This window comes from Odocoileus virginianus, chromosome 13 (assembly GCF_023699985.2).
Source record: "Odocoileus virginianus isolate 20LAN1187 ecotype Illinois chromosome 13, Ovbor_1.2, whole genome shotgun sequence".
NCBI lineage: Eukaryota > Metazoa > Chordata > Mammalia > Artiodactyla > Cervidae > Odocoileus > Odocoileus virginianus.
The window spans coordinates 9,547,658-9,565,559 of NC_069686.1; the positions used below are offsets into that span (position 1 = coordinate 9,547,658).

Genomic DNA, 17,902 nt, shown 5'->3' on the forward strand with positions numbered 1-17,902 from the left:
ACTGCTTTCTCTCTTTTTAAATATACTTATTTATTTATTTGGCTGTGCTGCGTCTTCGTTGCTGCACAGGCAAATTTTCTCCAGTTGCGGCAAGTAGGGCTCCTCTCTAGCTGCAGTGTGTGGGCTTCTCATTGCAGCGGCTTCTCTGTTACGGAGCTCAGACTCTAGGGTGTGTGGGCTTCTGTAGCTGCAGCATATGGGCTCGGCAGCTGCGGCTTCTGGGCTCTAGGGCGCTGGCTCAGCAGTAGTGACACGCTGGCTTAGCTGCTCCACAGCATGTGAGATCTTCCCAGACAAGGGATCGAAACTGGGCCTCCTGCATTGGCAGGTGGATTTAAGATCCAAGCACTGATTCTTAGAGAATATCATAGACTGAAATGGACAAAAGCAAATAAACAAAAAACCACCTCTGAATTAGACAAAATCTAAGCTGTCTTCTACGTATTAGGTTTTGAGTTCTAGTTTTCCACTTAGCCAAAACTGACCCTTCCCTTACATTCAAATTTTATTTCAAAGACCCTGCCTTAAAAAAAAACATCTTCTAGGAGACTTCTCTGGTGGCCCAGTGGTTGACAGTCTACCCGCTGATGCAAGGCATGAGGGTTTGATCCCTGTTCTGGAAAAGTTCCACATTCCTCGAGTAACTAAGTCTGAGCCCATGAACCCTAGAGCCTGTGCTTGGCAACAAGAGAAGCCACCACAATGAGATGCCCATGCCCTGCAGCTAGAGGAATAGACTCCATTCTGCACAACTAGCAAAAGCTGTGTACAGCAACAAAAACCTAGGGCAACCAAAAAAAATCTTCTAAGACATTAAAATTCAAGTCTAGATTATTCATAAATTTAACAGGCAATTTTATCTGGGCAATGCGTTGATTCACACACATGCAGAAACTGAATTAATTTTCCTTATATACAAGAGCACTTTGAGTATAGATAGCTGATGTTTGTCAGACCTTAATATGTTCAAACCAGTATTTTTAAAGCTTATGGCTGATCTATTGTATCTTGTTTCTTACAGTACATATTAAATTTCAGGAGCAAGATTTATATTAGAAGTTAGGTTGAAAATCTGGAACTGATTAAAGACATTCGCTTTTAACTTTATGGCCTTAGTCCCAGAAATTTTATATTAGCAATGTAAAGCAATCCAAGCTAATAGAAAAATTGGATTAAAATTAATGTAAGGTTATTTTTCAAAAGGCTTTGTAGTTATGTCAGTGACCTGATGATAAATGTTCAAGTAAAATTTGCACCATGAAGATTGCTCTATGCCGAGTGACAGCATGCTGGATGCACCAGACTGCATTCGGACAGTAGTGACAGAAATGTACCATCAGCTGGGGCTGACTATAAGGGAGCTATGGCAGGGACTGCAAGCTGGTCATCAAAGTTCACTCTCCCCAAAGTATTACGGCTAAGTTAGCCATCTGGCCACCAAGCCAGGCACCATCTTTTCTGGCATTGCCATCCCTCCCCTAATCCTTACCGCTAAACACAACTCTGAGTGTTCTCACCAGGGGAAAGTCAGTGGAAGCTCTGTGTGCCCCTTCCAGTCTCAGGACTTAAAGCAGTGTGCATATGATCCTTTGGGCATTCTTTCCCTCAAAAAACTAGAACAAATTCTATTTAAAGGAACAGTCTTTAGAAAACATTCCTTGTAAGGTAGGGGAAACGCCCTAGATGATAATGGAGAAAGGAGACAGAAGAAGCCTGGATCTCTGAAGGACAGAGCACAGAAGCCTGCCTGCTTGCCCCAGACTGATACGCGGGGAGGACATGAAAATCACTTTTGCATTCTATTGTTAAGACTTCCTGGGATAGCATTAGAGCAGCTTAGCCTTTCAGTTCAGTCTCTCGGTTATGTCCGACTCTTTGCGATCCCATGGACCGCAGCACGCCAGACTTTCCATCACCAACTCCCAGAGCTTACTGACACTCATGTCCATCGAGTTGGTGATGCCATTCAACCATCTCATCCTCTGTCATTCCCCTCTCCTCCTGCCTTCAATCTTTCCCAGCATCAGGGTCTTTTCAAATCAGTCAGTTCTTCACACCAGGAGTTTCAGCTTTAGCGACATCAGTCCTTCCAATGAATATTCAGGACTGATTTCCTTTAGGATGGACTGGTTGGATTTCCTTGCAGTTTAAGGGACTCTCAAGAGTTTTCTGCAACACCACAGTTCAAAAGCATCAATTCTTCAGTGCTCAGCTTTCTTTATGGTCCAACTCTCATCCGTACATGACTACTGGAAAAATCATAGCTTTGACTAGACAGACCTTTGCTGGCAAAGTAATGTCTCTGCTTTTTAATATGCTGTCTAGGTTGGTCATAGCTTTTCTTCCAAGGAGCAAGTGTCTTTTAATTTCATGTCTGCACCCACCATCTGCAGTGATTTTGGAGTCCCCCAAAATAGTCTGTCACTGTTTCCATTGTTTCCCCATCTATTTGCCATGAAGTGATGGGACTGGATGCCATGATCTTAGTTTTCTGAATGTTGAGCTTTAAGAGTGTTTTCACTCTCCTCTTTCACTTTCATCAAGAGGCTCTTTAGTTCTTCACTTTCTGCTATAAGGGTGGTGTCATCTGCATATGTGAGGTTATTGATATTTCTCCCAGGAATCTTGATTCCAGCTTGTGCTTCATCCAGCCCAGCATTTCGCATGACGTACTCTGCACATAAGTTAAATAAGCAGGGTGACAATATACAGCCTTGATTTTATCCTTTCAAAATTTAGAACCAGTGTTGTTCCATGTCCAGTTCTAACTGTTGCTTCTTGACCTGCATACAGATCTCAGGAGGCAGTTCAGGTGGTCTGGTATTCCCATCTGTTTCAGAATTTTCCACAGCTTGTTGTGATCCACACAGTCAAAGGCTTTGGCATAGTCAATAAGACAAAAGTAGATGTTTTTCTGGAACTTTCTTGCTTTTTCGATAATCCAACAGATGTTGGCAATTTTATCTCTGGTTCCTCTGCCTTTTCTAAATACAGCCTGAACATCTGGAAGTTCTTGGTTCATGTACTGCTGAAGTCTGGCTTGCAGAATTTTGAGCTTTACTTTGCTAGCATGCGAGATAAGTGCAACTATGCATTAGTTTGAACATTGTTTGGTCTTGCCTCTCTTAGGGATTGGAATGAAAACTGACCTTTTGTAATCCTGTGACCACTGCTTTTTCCAAATTTGCTTGCATATTGAGTGCAGCACTTTCACAACCTTTCAGGTTCTGCTTTGTCTTCATAATGTCCTGTCATTCACCCAGACCCCAGAGGCTATCTGTATCTGTGTTCTGTTCTAGGTTCTTTCCTTCATGTTCTCATGTTGTTTGGCCTCTAAGACCTGAGTTGTGTTACATTTGTTTTTAGCCCCATCTGACACTTGCAAATAATTCAGATTAACTCAGTAAATTTTCAGAAGCTTACAGGCCATTATGTCTCTGAAAGGTACTTATTTTTATTGAGAGCTGTTACTTAATCCAAATTAAAGGATTTTTTTTTTCTTGGCAGAGGTTCAACCAGAAGCCTACATATTATTTCAATATCTGTCCAGTTAATTTCTCTAATGCTAGACCTCCCCTCTTGTATGAAAAGTAAAGAACCTTTGCCTCATACTCTCAGGCTAGAGTCAGGTTCAGCCTGCTCTCTCAAGACAGAAAGAGAGCTGAACAGGAGGCCAGGCCCATCCTCTCGTCTCTCTATCACCATTTCTCTAGGAAGCGAGAATTAAGAGATCATCCCAGTTGTTAATCTGAGAAACAGGCTTAATTAATAATATCACAAGGTTATGAACTGCATCAGCATCAACGACTACCTGCTATTTCTAGGCAGACTTAACCAAAGAGATTGTGTGACTCAACTTAGATTTTAGAGGTTTCCATTTTCTCGTCTCAGTGAATCAGACATTCAAAGCTTCCAAGTGCTGCTTTAGATTCTCCAACTTCATCAGTCTTTGTGAGGCTAAAATTGAAAGAATTTGTAGACAGCACTGATCAAAGGAAGCCTCCCTTCCCTTGGGCACCTTGACTGGAAACTCGAGAGTAACAGGTGCTCATCTCCCCTGCCTGTCTTCACAGTGCTTTTCAAAAGCTGAGTGCTACTCCTCAGTGGGATAGGACATCAGTTACTGGGTCAAGATCAGTATACAAAAAAATATGATGGAAGAATATTAGAATATTCCTTTCGCTATAGTTCCCATAAGTGTTGTTTTGTGAAATTTAGTTTCAACTGTATATAAATAGGAAGGTGTATGTATGTGCATGTTCATTAGTGTGTATGTGTTGTGATACAAAACTGTATTTCTTACTCTCATAAACAAAGTTTTGAAAAGGCTTCATTCAGCCTGTTATTTCATTTTGGAAACAGGATGGCTACTCTTCATGGGTGCCTGCCTATGGCATTAGTGTCACTGAATGGAGCCTCCTGACTTGATGCTTGATGCTGAAAGTGCTTTCGTACCACAGATCTGTAAACTACACATCTCTGGACCAGGTGGTCAGCTCCAGGGCTAGCCCTTTGCACAACAATTTAATTCTCTCTGATTCTGTAAAAATTGGTTTCCAAATCCCAACAGTGCCCTGGTTTACTAAAGAATAATGTCAGAAAAGAAAAGCAAATGACCTCACAATATCTATGTATCTATAAACACATGGAATAAGCCTATGGCCTCTAATCTTAAACTCCCTCAATCATGGACAATATTAGGTTGTACCTTCTCAAAGGACCATGCAGTTCTTTACTAAGAAGCTCTGCTATACAGTTGAACAGTGAGGATGATGAATTATTTACTGCAATAAAAAAAAAAATTGGAAAAAAAAAAAATTCCCTGGCAGCCCAGTGGTTAGCATTCCACACTTTCAGTGAAGGGGCCCAGGTTTGACCCCCGGTTATGGAACTAGGATCCCACAAGCCACAGAGCACAGCCAAAAATAAAATTAAAAATAAATTTTTTAAAAAAAGGAATTTAGTCAACAAATTAATTTGTAGATTCTGCTATAGGTTTCCTTTTGAGGAAACAATGTTAGGGAAACATTTTTATTCTAATTGTAAAAAAGTACTATTCAGTACTAGGGACTCAAATATCTTTAAATTAAGTACTACACTTAAATTTTAGATTCTTATGTATAGAATTATTTATATTCCAGATGAAATTACTTAGAGCTAGATGCATTTGTTTAATTACTGTACATATTTAAAAGTATAAAATACTTGCCAAAACACTCAAAAACATAAATCACAGGAAAGGAGAAATTTCTGACTGATTGTCTTAGTTAGAAATATTGACACACTAGTTTATCTTATGAATGATCACATCCAGTAGCTTAACTAATAACCTGCACCATTGTCTCTTATATAGTGAAAAGAAAATCTGAGTACAAAACCTTTCTGAGCAATGAAAGATGAAAATGTTAACACTGTTATGAAAAACGGTTTGACTTTTTAACTCTAAAATATCCTGTTTTTCAGAAATCAATCTTCTAAAAATAATCTTTAAACTCACTAATTTGCTCAAAAGTACCAATTTAAAAAATGAAAAAAGATAAAATATCAAAACTCCTGTCTTAAGAATGGCTTATAATAATTTTATTCTAATATGGTGTTCTTTCTGCTTCAATTAAGAACTCATTATTGTATATTTGAAAGCTTTATGAAACTGCTTTATCTTTTACCTATATAATACTAATGAAAAATGGTATTAAAATAATTTATAGGCTTTGTGTGTCTATGAAAACTTCACTATAAAGTAAATCATTTTGGGCTAACACATAGTTTCTGTGAGCAGAGAAAGATATTTGAAAATATGCAAAAGAATTAAAAGGGCTAAGAAAAAAAAAGAGCATTTTTCAGGGTTCTCTAATATATAACATGTGACTGAGGTTGGGCCTCCAGTGCAATTTATCTTTTTTGCAGGATCTTTTGAGGGGAGGGAAAGGTGAGAAAGGAGAGCAGCTTGTCAGGAAATGAAGAATGCACTGCTTGGTGCTGTTTGGAATGCTGTATTTGCCACACAAAGGCCTCCCCGCAGCTCAGCTTGACCTTTGATGTGGAAACTACAGATGGCTTCTTCTTTTAATAAAGCAGCATCTCTAGACAGCAACACTTGGGTTCTGCTGGCTTACGGAGTTAACAGCCTTCTCCTTTTTCTGAGGACACTTTCCTCCTAGTATACTTGGAATCACAGGAGGTTTTAAAGCTTTGTCTTATGCCTCCTTTGCATTGCACCAAGCAGGTTTAATGCATTGGCCTCCCAACCCAGTGAATTGTTAAAACAGCAGGGGGTTAGATGGGTGGGCACACAGAAGGATTTCCAAAACTGTGGTTTTTTTTTTTTTTCCTGTCCCTTCAAAAAAAAATCCCTTAAGCTGCCTTTGAACTTTGAAAGGAAGTTTTTGTATTAGCCTTTTCTTGTCATTTGTAAGATGTGAACAGTGCCACTGCTATACCCGGGAGCTGTAAGCTTAATGTACATAATCATTTTGTGGAAAATATTCTGTGGCCTCCTAAATGGGTACACATGAAGTCATTTTACCCTCTAGAAAATGCTATCTTTAACAATTCGCCATTGGACTAGTCCCAGGTATTCAAGGATTCAAGAAATTCCAACAGCCAGCCTAAGGAGGGATTTGGCAAACAGACATGTTCTAGGGACAGACCTGTCTGCGTGTATCAGGAAAGGGACGGCACACTCAGAAGGGTAGACATTTAACCAAGGGACTACTCAACAGCGTGAGGGCAGGCTTACAAGGAGGTAAAAAGAAGTGAAGGAGCACTTTCCTCGTGGCGCAGTGGATAGGATTCTGCCTGCCAATGCAGGGGACCCAGGCTTGATCCCTAGTCCAGGAAGCTTCCACATGCTGTGGCGCAGCGAGGCCTGTATCCCACAGCTACTGAGTCCGCCGGCTGCAACTACCGAAGCCCTGGCGTCTATAGAGTCTGTGCTCTGCAAGAAGAGAAGCCCCTGTAACAAGAAGCCCACACACCACAACAAAGAGCAGCCCCACTGCTCACAACCAGAGAGAAAGCCTGCACAAAGCAACAAAGACCGAGTCAGCCAAAAAAAAAAAAAAAAAAAGTGCTAGAGCGCCAGCATCACCACCAGATCTGAAGGTCAAGGGGAGGAAGCAGTTACTGGGCCCCGGAGCGAGGGGGCGCCCCAGTTGACAGAGAGCTATTCCACTGGAGGATCTTCCCCCGAGGAGCCAAGCTGCTGACTGCCCACCACTGCTATGGAAGGAAATCCCCAGCTTCTTCCCCTCAATCTCCTCCATGCCTGTGTCTCTGTTATAAAGCTTACAAACTTTCCAAAGGGCGAATGAGTCCCTCTGAGGTCATATGTCATGCTTGAAATGAGGTTTTTTTAGAGGTCAGTTCTCTTCTCAGATCACATAGGGTCTCTTGAATGTAAACCAAGGGAAAAAAAAAAAAAAAACCAAAGCCTAAAAGAGAAATGTATACTCTTTATTCTTTCAACATCTGAATAATTTTGTGGAACATACCTCATGTTTATTGGAAAAAACATCGTTCATTTGTTCTCTAGTTTTCATACAAAACACATATGCACATATTTGGAAATGAAATCATATGACTCATGTCTTTCTCTTGTACTTGTGCTCTATAGATGCAGAGAGTAGTTTATTCTCCCCTTTGAAGCATGATATGGGGTTGAAAGTGTAGCTTCTTTGGAAATGAGTGAGCTCTGTCTGTTATCCTACTACTCCTAGTTTTCCTTACTCACCTTGTCTAGGCTTTATTTACCCAGCTTGGTCATACCGTCCAGCATTAATTTTATGATTTTGGTAAGTGTCTAAACACATCTACATCTCAGTGGTAGCAAGCTGTTAAGGAGGGCCCTTCCTGTTTGGGTTTTAGCTAAGACCTGAGCTGGAGGTGACAAGTGAGCTGCCATCTCAAGTCTGAGGTGTTAACTGACTCTACAGCTGGACTTAGGAGGGGCTCTGGCTCCCCTCAGCTGGCCGTCCAATTCTAGCTGACAAAGCTTGGAAAGCTCACGAGAGAAGTAGGGGTTTCCTGGAGGATTCTTTAGAGAGAGAGGCATCAGAGCGCTTGTGGTTCTATGTGTTGAGAGAGGGTCAAGAAGCCTATTTTTGTTTCCTCAAGTCAAGTGAGAGGGGCTTCAAGGAGGCCACACAGAGGCTCTCGGAGGCAGTCTCTGGAACTGTGGCACCACAGTGGGCCACAGTCCTGCCTGAGCCTGCTGAGGACAGGGTCTTAGCTAAAGTGACCCGCAGTGATGGAGGGGAGCAACGCTTCCAGAGAAACCGCGTGGCCCACAGACAGGGGCCCAGATGGGCATCGCCTACAAGAGTTGCCTGGGCTGTTTTGGGGAGGTTGTTGCCAACAAGGCTTTGGAGGGTCAAGGAGGCCTCATGAGAAACAGCCTGGATGTGACTTGCTAGATACCCAGAGACCGAGAAGTAGAGGAATGTAAAGGAGACATCTTTAGTCACGAGGGATCTCAGAAGAGCCCAAGAAAATACTCATCAGAGAAAAGAGTCACTTTAAACATCTGCCAAATGCATGTTGGGAAGTACAGTATACTAAAGGGTAAGAGAGGTGCGTAATATCCAGGTTTGGATATATCAGAGAAGGCTTCTCAAGGGAAGTGACATTTATGCTGTGGCTTGAGGGCAGAGCAGGAATCACCCAGGCAGAAAGTGGACAAGTGGGACCCAAAGAAGAAGGCAAAGACTATGTGAGGGTCTAGAGGTGAGCATGGCCTGTTAAAGTAACTGGAAGAAATGCTGCTCTGTTGGAATTTAATATAGTGGTGCCTAAGAGAAGAAATGATACATTTTGAAGCCAAGATAAAAAAATGTAGACTTATTCTAAGAAAAAATGTGGAGTATTGGAAAATGCTAAAGACGGAAAATATAATGAGCAGATTTGTCATAGAAACTACACTCTGGTTGAAGGTGCAGAATGAGCCAAGAACAGATGCAGAGGAGGAGGGAAGATGCTATGCTGCTTCCAGAACCCAGAAGTGAGTTTACAGTGGCCTAAACTTGAGTGGTGCAGTGATAAAAAATCTGCCTGCCAATGCAAGAGACCCAAGAGACGCAGATTCAATCCCTGGGTCAGGAAGGTTCCCTAGAGAAGGGAATATCAACCCACTGCAGTATTCTTGCCTGGGAAATCCCATGCACAGAGGAGCTTGGCGGGCTACAGTTCGTGGGGTCACCAAGAGTCGGACACGACAGCACACACATGGCATGGAGACTTGAGTAGTTGGCAGTAAGGATGTATGTGATGAAGTGGGACAGTGCTTAAGATAAAATAAAAGGGATTCTTATTAGCTGTAAAAGTGATAAGTCAGGTTGAAAACCAGGGTTTTTTTTTTTTTTTCCCTTTGGACAATTGCAAGAATGATGATTTCATTTACTAAAATAAGAAATAGAAATGGAATGGATTTGATCTGGAGGTGTCTTTGAGACTTCTAAGTGAAGCAGCACTATAGACAAATGAGGAAGTAGGCCTGAAACTCAAGATAAAGATGTGGGCCCAAAATGTAGAACTGAGAATCATGAAGATAGTGACTGTAGCAATAGGAGAAGATGAGGCCATTGCAGGACAATTAGAGGAAAAGCAACCTTTGAGGAGCCATGGCCTTGAAGAGAACCAGCATTTGAAAAAGGCATAAAGGTGCAAAAGAAGGTGAGGAAGAAGACACACAGATTGCAGTGGCATCTAAGAGCCACAAAAAAGGAACTTCCAGAAGAGGCCAACATTGCCTAAGATTGTCTAAGGGCCATTAAGAGCCTAAGTAAGACAAAGCTGCTAAGCTGCATGACAGGTTTGGCGCTAAGGTTGCGCTGGCTTTCTTCTCTGTGTATCCAGCCTTCTTCATCTCGCTCCGTGGCCAGGAGTCTGACCAGTATGAACCACCCCACTGAACTGGATCCTACCTTGGACTGTTTGCATGAGAACAATGGTGAGCACTGACATGATAAGGAGGGGAAAAGGGTGAAGAGGTATTTTCCCGTCAGCTTCTTTGTAACTTTGCTTCCTTGACCTAAGGTCACAGTTCCTTTCGGACAGTTCTCTACTCACCTGTCTTGGGCTAGGGTGGGAAAGAGCTTTCTGCATTTATTAGCTCTGGAGTATCAGGCTATCCCTTGAGTCTTCACTGTAGTCTACCAATGGGTTTTTATCATCTTTTCATATTACATCCTCTTCAAATTATCCCAGCCTGAATGCCCCATCTCTTTTCTGGTGGAATCTTAATCGACACAGTGGTCATTTGAGACTTTGGTGAGAGGCCTTTCAGTGGTATGGTGAAGGCAAAAACCAGATTATACATGGATCCAAGAGTAAACAGGAGGCCAAGGAAAAGGAAATGGTAAGGAGAGTAGTATTTCTAGCCCAGAGCTCTTCTAATAGCATGCCACCTTGACCTTGCATGCATGCTCAGCTGGGTCCAACTCTTTGCAACCCCAACATGGACTGTAGGTTGTCAGGCTCCTCTGTCCATGGAATTTTCCATGCAGGAATGCTGGAATGGGTTTCCATGTCCTACTCCAGGGGATCTTCCCAATCCAGGGATCAAATCTGCATCTCTTGCATTGGCAGGTGGAGCCTTTACCACTGTGCCACCTGGTCTTTCTAAAAGCTTAGCTCTTAAAGGGTGCAGAGAAAAGGCATAGGGACCACAGAGAAACACCCAGAGAGATTTTATGTAATTTTTTCTTGACTTTATCACATCATTATCTGTGAGTATAAGTCAGTATAAGAAGAGACTTTGCTTTTACAGTGAAAAAGAAGCGCTGGAGCATGTTCCCCTCAGGTGGTAGGACGTAATGGGACTTCCCTGAAATAGAAGGGTGAGTCTGAGGCAGAAGGGGCCCTGCTACATAGTTACACAAGGGAGGGAGGGGCATATGCCTGGCACAAAGGGAAGTCTGTAATAGGAATGGGCCACTGAAGCTATTCTACCTTGATGGGTTCTCTTTTCCTTGTGAAGTTGAAAGCAAAGTATTCAATAAAAATGAAAGTGATAGGGTTGCAGATTTAAAAAGAAAAGAGCACTACAAATATTTTGGAATAAAAACGTGATCATCAGCACTCTTTTGAGAAGTCAGTTGAGTCCGAAAATCACACATTTAGGCTCGCATAACTGACAAGTTTGTTTGAAATGTTTCTCAAGGCACTGAGCAGTGTGGGTTCTTTCAGAAAAGGTGAAGAATTAGACTGGGCCCAGGCTGGGTTTTCCCATGTACTCAGACTGAAGGACCATGAGAAGAAGATTGAGGAGATAAGAAGCAAGTATTTGAAATAATGGAGCATAGCATTTAATCCAAATAGGGAAAGAATATAGTAAAAGAGAGAAGGCAGTCATCAAGAGGCTAAGTGTCCCTGAAAGACTGAAGCCAGATGTGGTGGAGCTAATAGAATGGGGTTGGTGAGCAGAGCGCTGAATGCCTGAACTGAGTATGTCAGCAGAACCCTTCTGAATACTGACAAAGTCTTGGGAGAAGCCACGAGGGTGAGTGGCTGATGTGGAGAACAGATGAAGGTCTTTGGCCATTAGGCTTGATGGGTGATCCATGGGATAGATGGCTGCCATTCCGAAGATAATGTCTTGTTTGCAAAACCTGAGTGTGGTTGGTTCTCAAGCACATTATTTCTATTTCAAGCATATTATTTATAATTAATGCCTCATATGCCACTTATCAAATTGATATAAATCCCAAATATACATAGTAATATTTAAATGTGAGAGGGTTATTCTTTACAATTCAACTCCAGTTTTAAAAATCCAGTCATTTAAATCCTTTACTTAAACATATTAACTTTTAAAAAGGGAAAACAGGTGGGTTTCTTAAACCAGGCTGCCCAGAAAAGTTCCTCATTTGGTTTTCAAATTATAAAGCACAGAAGGAAGGTTTGGTTTGAAGTTTAATTTACCAGAGCTATACAGGATTAGTTTTTCTACATGCAATCCAGTATTTGACAGTTGTTAAATATTTGCTTTAACCATGAATTTATTTTGAGTACAACACAATTGCACCTACTATCTCTGCACGACTCTGTTAGGAACTGCCATACACTCATAATATTTAACTGGAACAATGAATGATTTAAAAATAGAAAATGCACAAATTACTGTATTCCCTTGGAAGCACATAAACTCTGACAGAAAGTGGAATAAAGTGATTGTATAAAGAGCTTGAACATACATTTTTTAAAGCCTTTTATTTTTATTAGCTTTAAATATATTTAGCTCTTCAGTGGAGTCTCCTTGGAATACACACTCAAAATCCAGTACTATGTATAAAGCCTATGATAATGGGCCTTAACTCTTTCCCTATTGAAATCATAGCAAGCTTCCCAGGTGGCCACTAGTGGTAAGGAACCTGCCTGCCAATGCAGGAGATGTGGGTTCAATCCCTGGGTTGGGAAGATCCCCTGGAGGAGGAAATGGCAACCAACTCCTGTAATCTTGCCTAGAAAATCCAATGGACAGCAGAGCCTTGTGGGCCACAGTCCATGGGGTTACAAAGAGTCAAACACAACTGAAGCAACTGAGCACATAATAATTATATAATAATGATAATACAAGTTCACATCTTTTAAATTTACAGACACACACATATTCATATATATGGCATTGTTTGTATGTCATCCATATACATATATGTGTATCTATCTTTCAATTTAGTTCTAGATCTAGATATATTAATATATCTATATCTAGATATGACCTTCCCAGGTGGTTCAGTGGTAAAGAATCCACCTGCCAAGCAGGAGACATGGGTTGGATTCTGGGATAGGGAAGATTTCCCTGGATTCTTGCCTGGGAAATCTCATGGTCAGAGGAGCCATCCCGATCTCAGTATAAGAAGGTGACACTGTTACACTGAATGAAAAGTTGTGATGGATCATTTTAAACTGGTAGCACCCTATTACTCAGTTTTTTATGTGACCAAAGAGTAACTTTGGATGATGGAGTAAGGAGATAGTGGGTCTTTGGCTGAAAATAAAGATACAGTGTATCTTGGTGCCAAGAAAACAGATATGTTCAATTGAATAAATATGAACTTGGTCTCATTAACTTCATGATATAAATCATTGTGACAACCATTCAGTCACTCATGAAACATTTATTGAAGGTTCACTCTGTTAATCCCTGAAGATAAAGTGAATAAGATATGGGATTTGCCTAGTATGGATTGGGTTTGTAACTGATCTGGTTTACTTAATGTTTTATATTTTGTCTGTGGAAATGATACATATTCATCCTGGAAATGTTTTTTACAAACCCATATAAGCCAATTTTTAAAAAAAATTTTTCATAGTTTTTAGTTATAAATCACACTGAATCTCATACATCACTCCTATTTACTTCATGAAAACAATGTCTTTCTATATTGTCCTTTTTATGACTCAAGGCATATTTTATTCATTAATTATATTTTTTCAAAGTTATACAGATTATTACTGTACTTCATAACATTTCTTTTGATGCTAGGAAAAAAGAATATTTGTAATCACCAACAAATACTAAAATATAAATGTAAAAACTCTCCATGTCTATGTTTATGAGCTGAATTTTAGAAGAATTAGAAGAAAAATATGGATATTCCAACTATGGGATTTTGCCTTGATTCATACATTTTTTCCACTCAACCGTTACAGTCTGTAGATGCTACAGATGCAGTGTTTGTACCCAAACTCTGAGTATTAAGCACCTGAAACTATTCATGCATGATTACTGCTTTGTTACCTTTCATAACCTGTAACAATTATCTACTCATCAATAATCTTCTGCAATGACAGATTTTCTGACCATATCTAGATGAATTGGAGGAGCCAGAATATAATATTCATATATTAATGTCAACGATTAAAGCACTAGTTTAAATTATAGTTTCTTCTTTGTTTTTTGGCTTGTACCACCACACGGTATGAGGGACCTTAGTTTCCTGACTAGGGATGGAAGCTGCACTCCCTGAACTGAAAGTGTGGGGTCTTAACCACTGGACTGCCAGGGACATTTGATTATAGTTTATTTGCTTAGGGAATATTTGAATATGTCAGAACTGCCAATATTCTTATTATGCAAATTAGTTACATTTTTACTTTTTAATTCTAATCACATTGATTTTAAATACCAAAGATTTGGTTATTCATTTACATATCTATTACAAACATTTTACAACATCCTCAGAAATTAAGTAATGTGTGTACTACTTCAATGTTAGTCACTGGGTTTAGAGTGGTAAGCAAGATAGAGTTCAGACACTCACGGAGTTTCTAGTCTGAGGCTGTATTATTTGGTGTTTGGTGCTTGTTAGAAGTATAGATGTCTGGACCTTAGTTCAGAAGGTATGGTATATAGACTAGGAAATTGCAGTTAAAAAAACCATCCCAGGGGATTCTGAAGCACATTCTCAAGTCTCATTTTGATGAATAGTCTTTTTGAGCCAATCTTTTCAAATGTTTACCAGATCATCATTCTTATACTTAAAACCAGCCAACAGCTGCCTGTTGAGTTTAAGAACCTTCCTAACTTCTTAGCACAGCCCCTGCCTTCCTCATTTAACCTCTTTTGGCCAAGATTTTCCTAATTGGTGAAGCTGATTTACTGGCTTGCTCTGCCCCTGAAAGTAAGCAACTTCATACTGTGCTCGGGGCCTGTAAGCCTTGCTGTTCCCTCTGCTTGGAATCCACATCCTCCATATTCTCAGACCTTGCCTCAAACACCACCTCTGTGTGCACTTTCCTGGCCCACTCTTACCCATCTCTCTAACCAATTGATGCCCACAATTGCCTATTAATACAAATCTGGGCAATGTGTGAAATAACAGATTTACAGGACTCACTCCAGATGTCATCAATCTTCAAGCCCAGGAATCTGCAATTTTGACAAGGCACCTTGGTGAGTCTTATCAGGCAAGTCTGGAAAACCACACTATCAAATGCTGTAATTCTTTTCACAGACACTATCGCCATCAGATGACACCACTCAATGGCAGAAAGTGAAGAGGAAATGAAGAGTCTCTTGACCTAGATGAAAGAGGAGAGTGAAAGAGCTAGCTCAAAACTTAACATTCAAAAAACTAAGATCATGGCATCCATCCCATCACTTCATGGCAAGTAGAAGGGGAAAAAGTGGAAATGGTGACAGACTATTTTTGTGGGCTCCAAAATCACTGAGGACATTGACTGCAGCCATGAAATTAAAAGATGCTTGCTCTTTGGAAGAAAAGCTATGACCAACCTAGACAGCATATTCAAAAACAGACATCACTTTGCGGCAAAAGTCCATACAGTCAAAGCTATGGTTTTTCCAGTAGTCATGAATGGATGTGAGAGTTTGACCATAAAGAAGACTGAGCAACGAATTGATGCTTTTGAACAGTGGTGCTGGAGAAGATTCTTGAGAGTCCCTTGGACTGCAAGGAGATTAAACCAGTCAATCCTAAAGGAGATCAAACAAGTCCATCCTAAAGGAAATCAACCCTGAATATTCATTGCAAGGACTGATCTGAAGCTGAAACTTCAATACTTTGACCGCCTGATGTGAAGAACCGACTCACTGGAAAAGATCCTGATGCTGGGAAAGAGAGAAGGTAGGAGGAGAAGGGGATGAGAGAGGACAAGATAGTTGGATGGCATCACTGATTCAATGGACATGAGTTTAAGCAAACTCCAGGATATTACGAAGGACAGTGAAGCCTGGCATGCTGCAGTCCATGGGGTCACAAAGAGTTGGACATGACTGAGTGACCGAACAACAAATGACTGTCAGAAAGAAGCTTTGGGTGAAAGTAGGAACTTTAGGTTATTCCATTCTCTGTTCTCAGGACTTGAACATGGTCTGACACTTTGTGGAAATGGCTCATTAACTGTTTCTTGACTGAATGGATGAAATACAGATCTGGGGAATCTCCTCAGCTGGTATTTAAATGGAAGTAATTGGCACTATTTTTAGGGTTTAGCTATTGTTGTTAAAGATGTAATTTAATTTTTAAAGGTTGATGTCAAGTGATTTTAACCTTCCTTGAAGATTGAAGTATCTGAGTTTGATACCAAAATAAAAACCTGAAATTTTTATTGTTCTTCCAATGGCTATGTTGTTTCTATAGTGACCTCTAACGAAACACAGTTTTAGATTTGATGGCTGTTCAAAATGAAGTGATCACTTACATTTAACTGAAGTATCAGAATACCTAAGTAGTTACATTTTTAAGCTGAATTATAGAAGTTAAAAAATGAGAACTACATGATAGCTAGATTATTGCAAAGGAAAAAGAAATTTCTACTCACAGAAACTGGTTTAGAAGACTTTTATAACAGGATGTTTTTGTCTATGATAGCCAAGTAACCCCTTTTAAAAATTTTCATCTGGTTATTTATGACTCATAGTCATAAAGCCCCAAAGACCAGCTCCTCTAAATCAAAGAAGATTATCAGTGAAACAAACAAGTTTTTCTCAGTGTGAGCTTGCACTGCACATATGCCCTTAGTTGATGTAACAACATGAACACACCTGCAAGAGGGAGATAGGGAACAGGCAACCATTTTTGATAGTTGGTATACCCTAAGTACAATGTAAAACTCATATGGCTTTGCATGCTATCTTAGTCAAATATTCAATATCCTTAATTAACATTCCGAAGAATCTCTCAGCTTCCAAAGGGACCATAACTTCTGAATTCCCTTGGGTTAATCATCAAAGATGCTCAATAATTATTTGTTAATGAAAGTTTTCACTGATTAAACAAAGTACTTTCTCTGAGTTAAATAGAAAACATTTCCCTACTATCTTTACTCCCTACCTCAATACTAATAAGCATACAATGACACTTGATAAAGCTTTCAAATTTCCTATAGAACCTGATTAAGGCAAAATAAGTAAACAAACATAAGCAAAACAAAACTAAATGCACACAGAATTCAAATAGCTCAGCTATATTATTAAAATTCATGATTTTCAGCAATGGATTTGTTTTCTCTCTGCTTTTTTCTCAGAAAAGATGCTGATGTTAATTTGAAAGATATAATTTACTCATCAAAATTGTGTACCAATAAAATATCTCTTTTAAGTTGAATCTTAAAGCTCTCTTAGACACTTTGGATCTAGCTTCTTTTTAGAAATCTCTGTAGAGATTCAAGGCTTGCTTGTTAAATGTGAAAGAGGAAATAGTAACACACATTAATAAATAGGCACATAAAATATCAGTATATGATTTCAGAAGATTATATGAAAAATAATCTTGACCCTACACAGATTTAGTGGCACCTACGCATTAAGGGAGGAACATGGTAAATGACTAAGAGGTTTGAGAACACAGATTTTGGAGTTAGAAAGTTTTCTGCTTTATCACAACTGATTTTCTGCTGTCATCTTGGGAAGAAGCTTAATTTTCTTAAGCCACAGTTTCCTAATTTGTAAAACTGGGATATTACTTAATTGAAGATTTTCTGAAAATTGAATTAGATATTGCTTATTAAACTTCTCAGGAGGGGCCTGGTATACAAAAAAGTTTCAAGAAATTGGTGCTATAATTTAAATTAGTTTAAAATTCTACAAATTCTCTGTCTTCATTTTGGGAAAGCAGTTTACACATCATATTACATAAATTGACTATAAATATACACAGATACCACATATATTTATATGTGACAATTTAACTTTATAAATCTGTGTGTGAAGTTCATATGGAAATGAATGTGTATACAGCTCTAGACAGTTCTGTATGTATATATATATATATATATATATTTGATAACAAGGTCATTAAAACTGAAATTTATTTTAGGGCTAAGACTTAACATTTTCCCTCTAAAATGTCAAACAACTTTGGATGATTTTCTACAATTATTTATAATGTGATAAAATGTTATTTACCAATATTATTATGCCTCAATTTGCATGCTACAT

At 39.6% G+C, this 17,902-nt stretch overlaps 1 long non-coding RNA gene across 1 annotated transcript in view; it reads left to right on the forward strand.

The window, feature by feature from the left end:
• The window catches only part of LOC139038028 (uncharacterized), a 37,115-nt gene extending 21,046 nt beyond the window's left edge, over positions 1-16,069 (forward strand). Inside the window, exon 2 of the long non-coding RNA XR_011490926.1 lies at positions 14,955-16,069. This is a non-coding gene — a long non-coding RNA (uncharacterized lncRNA). The remainder of the gene's footprint in view (positions 1-14,954) is intronic.
• Positions 16,070-17,902: the final 1,833 nt, after the last annotated feature.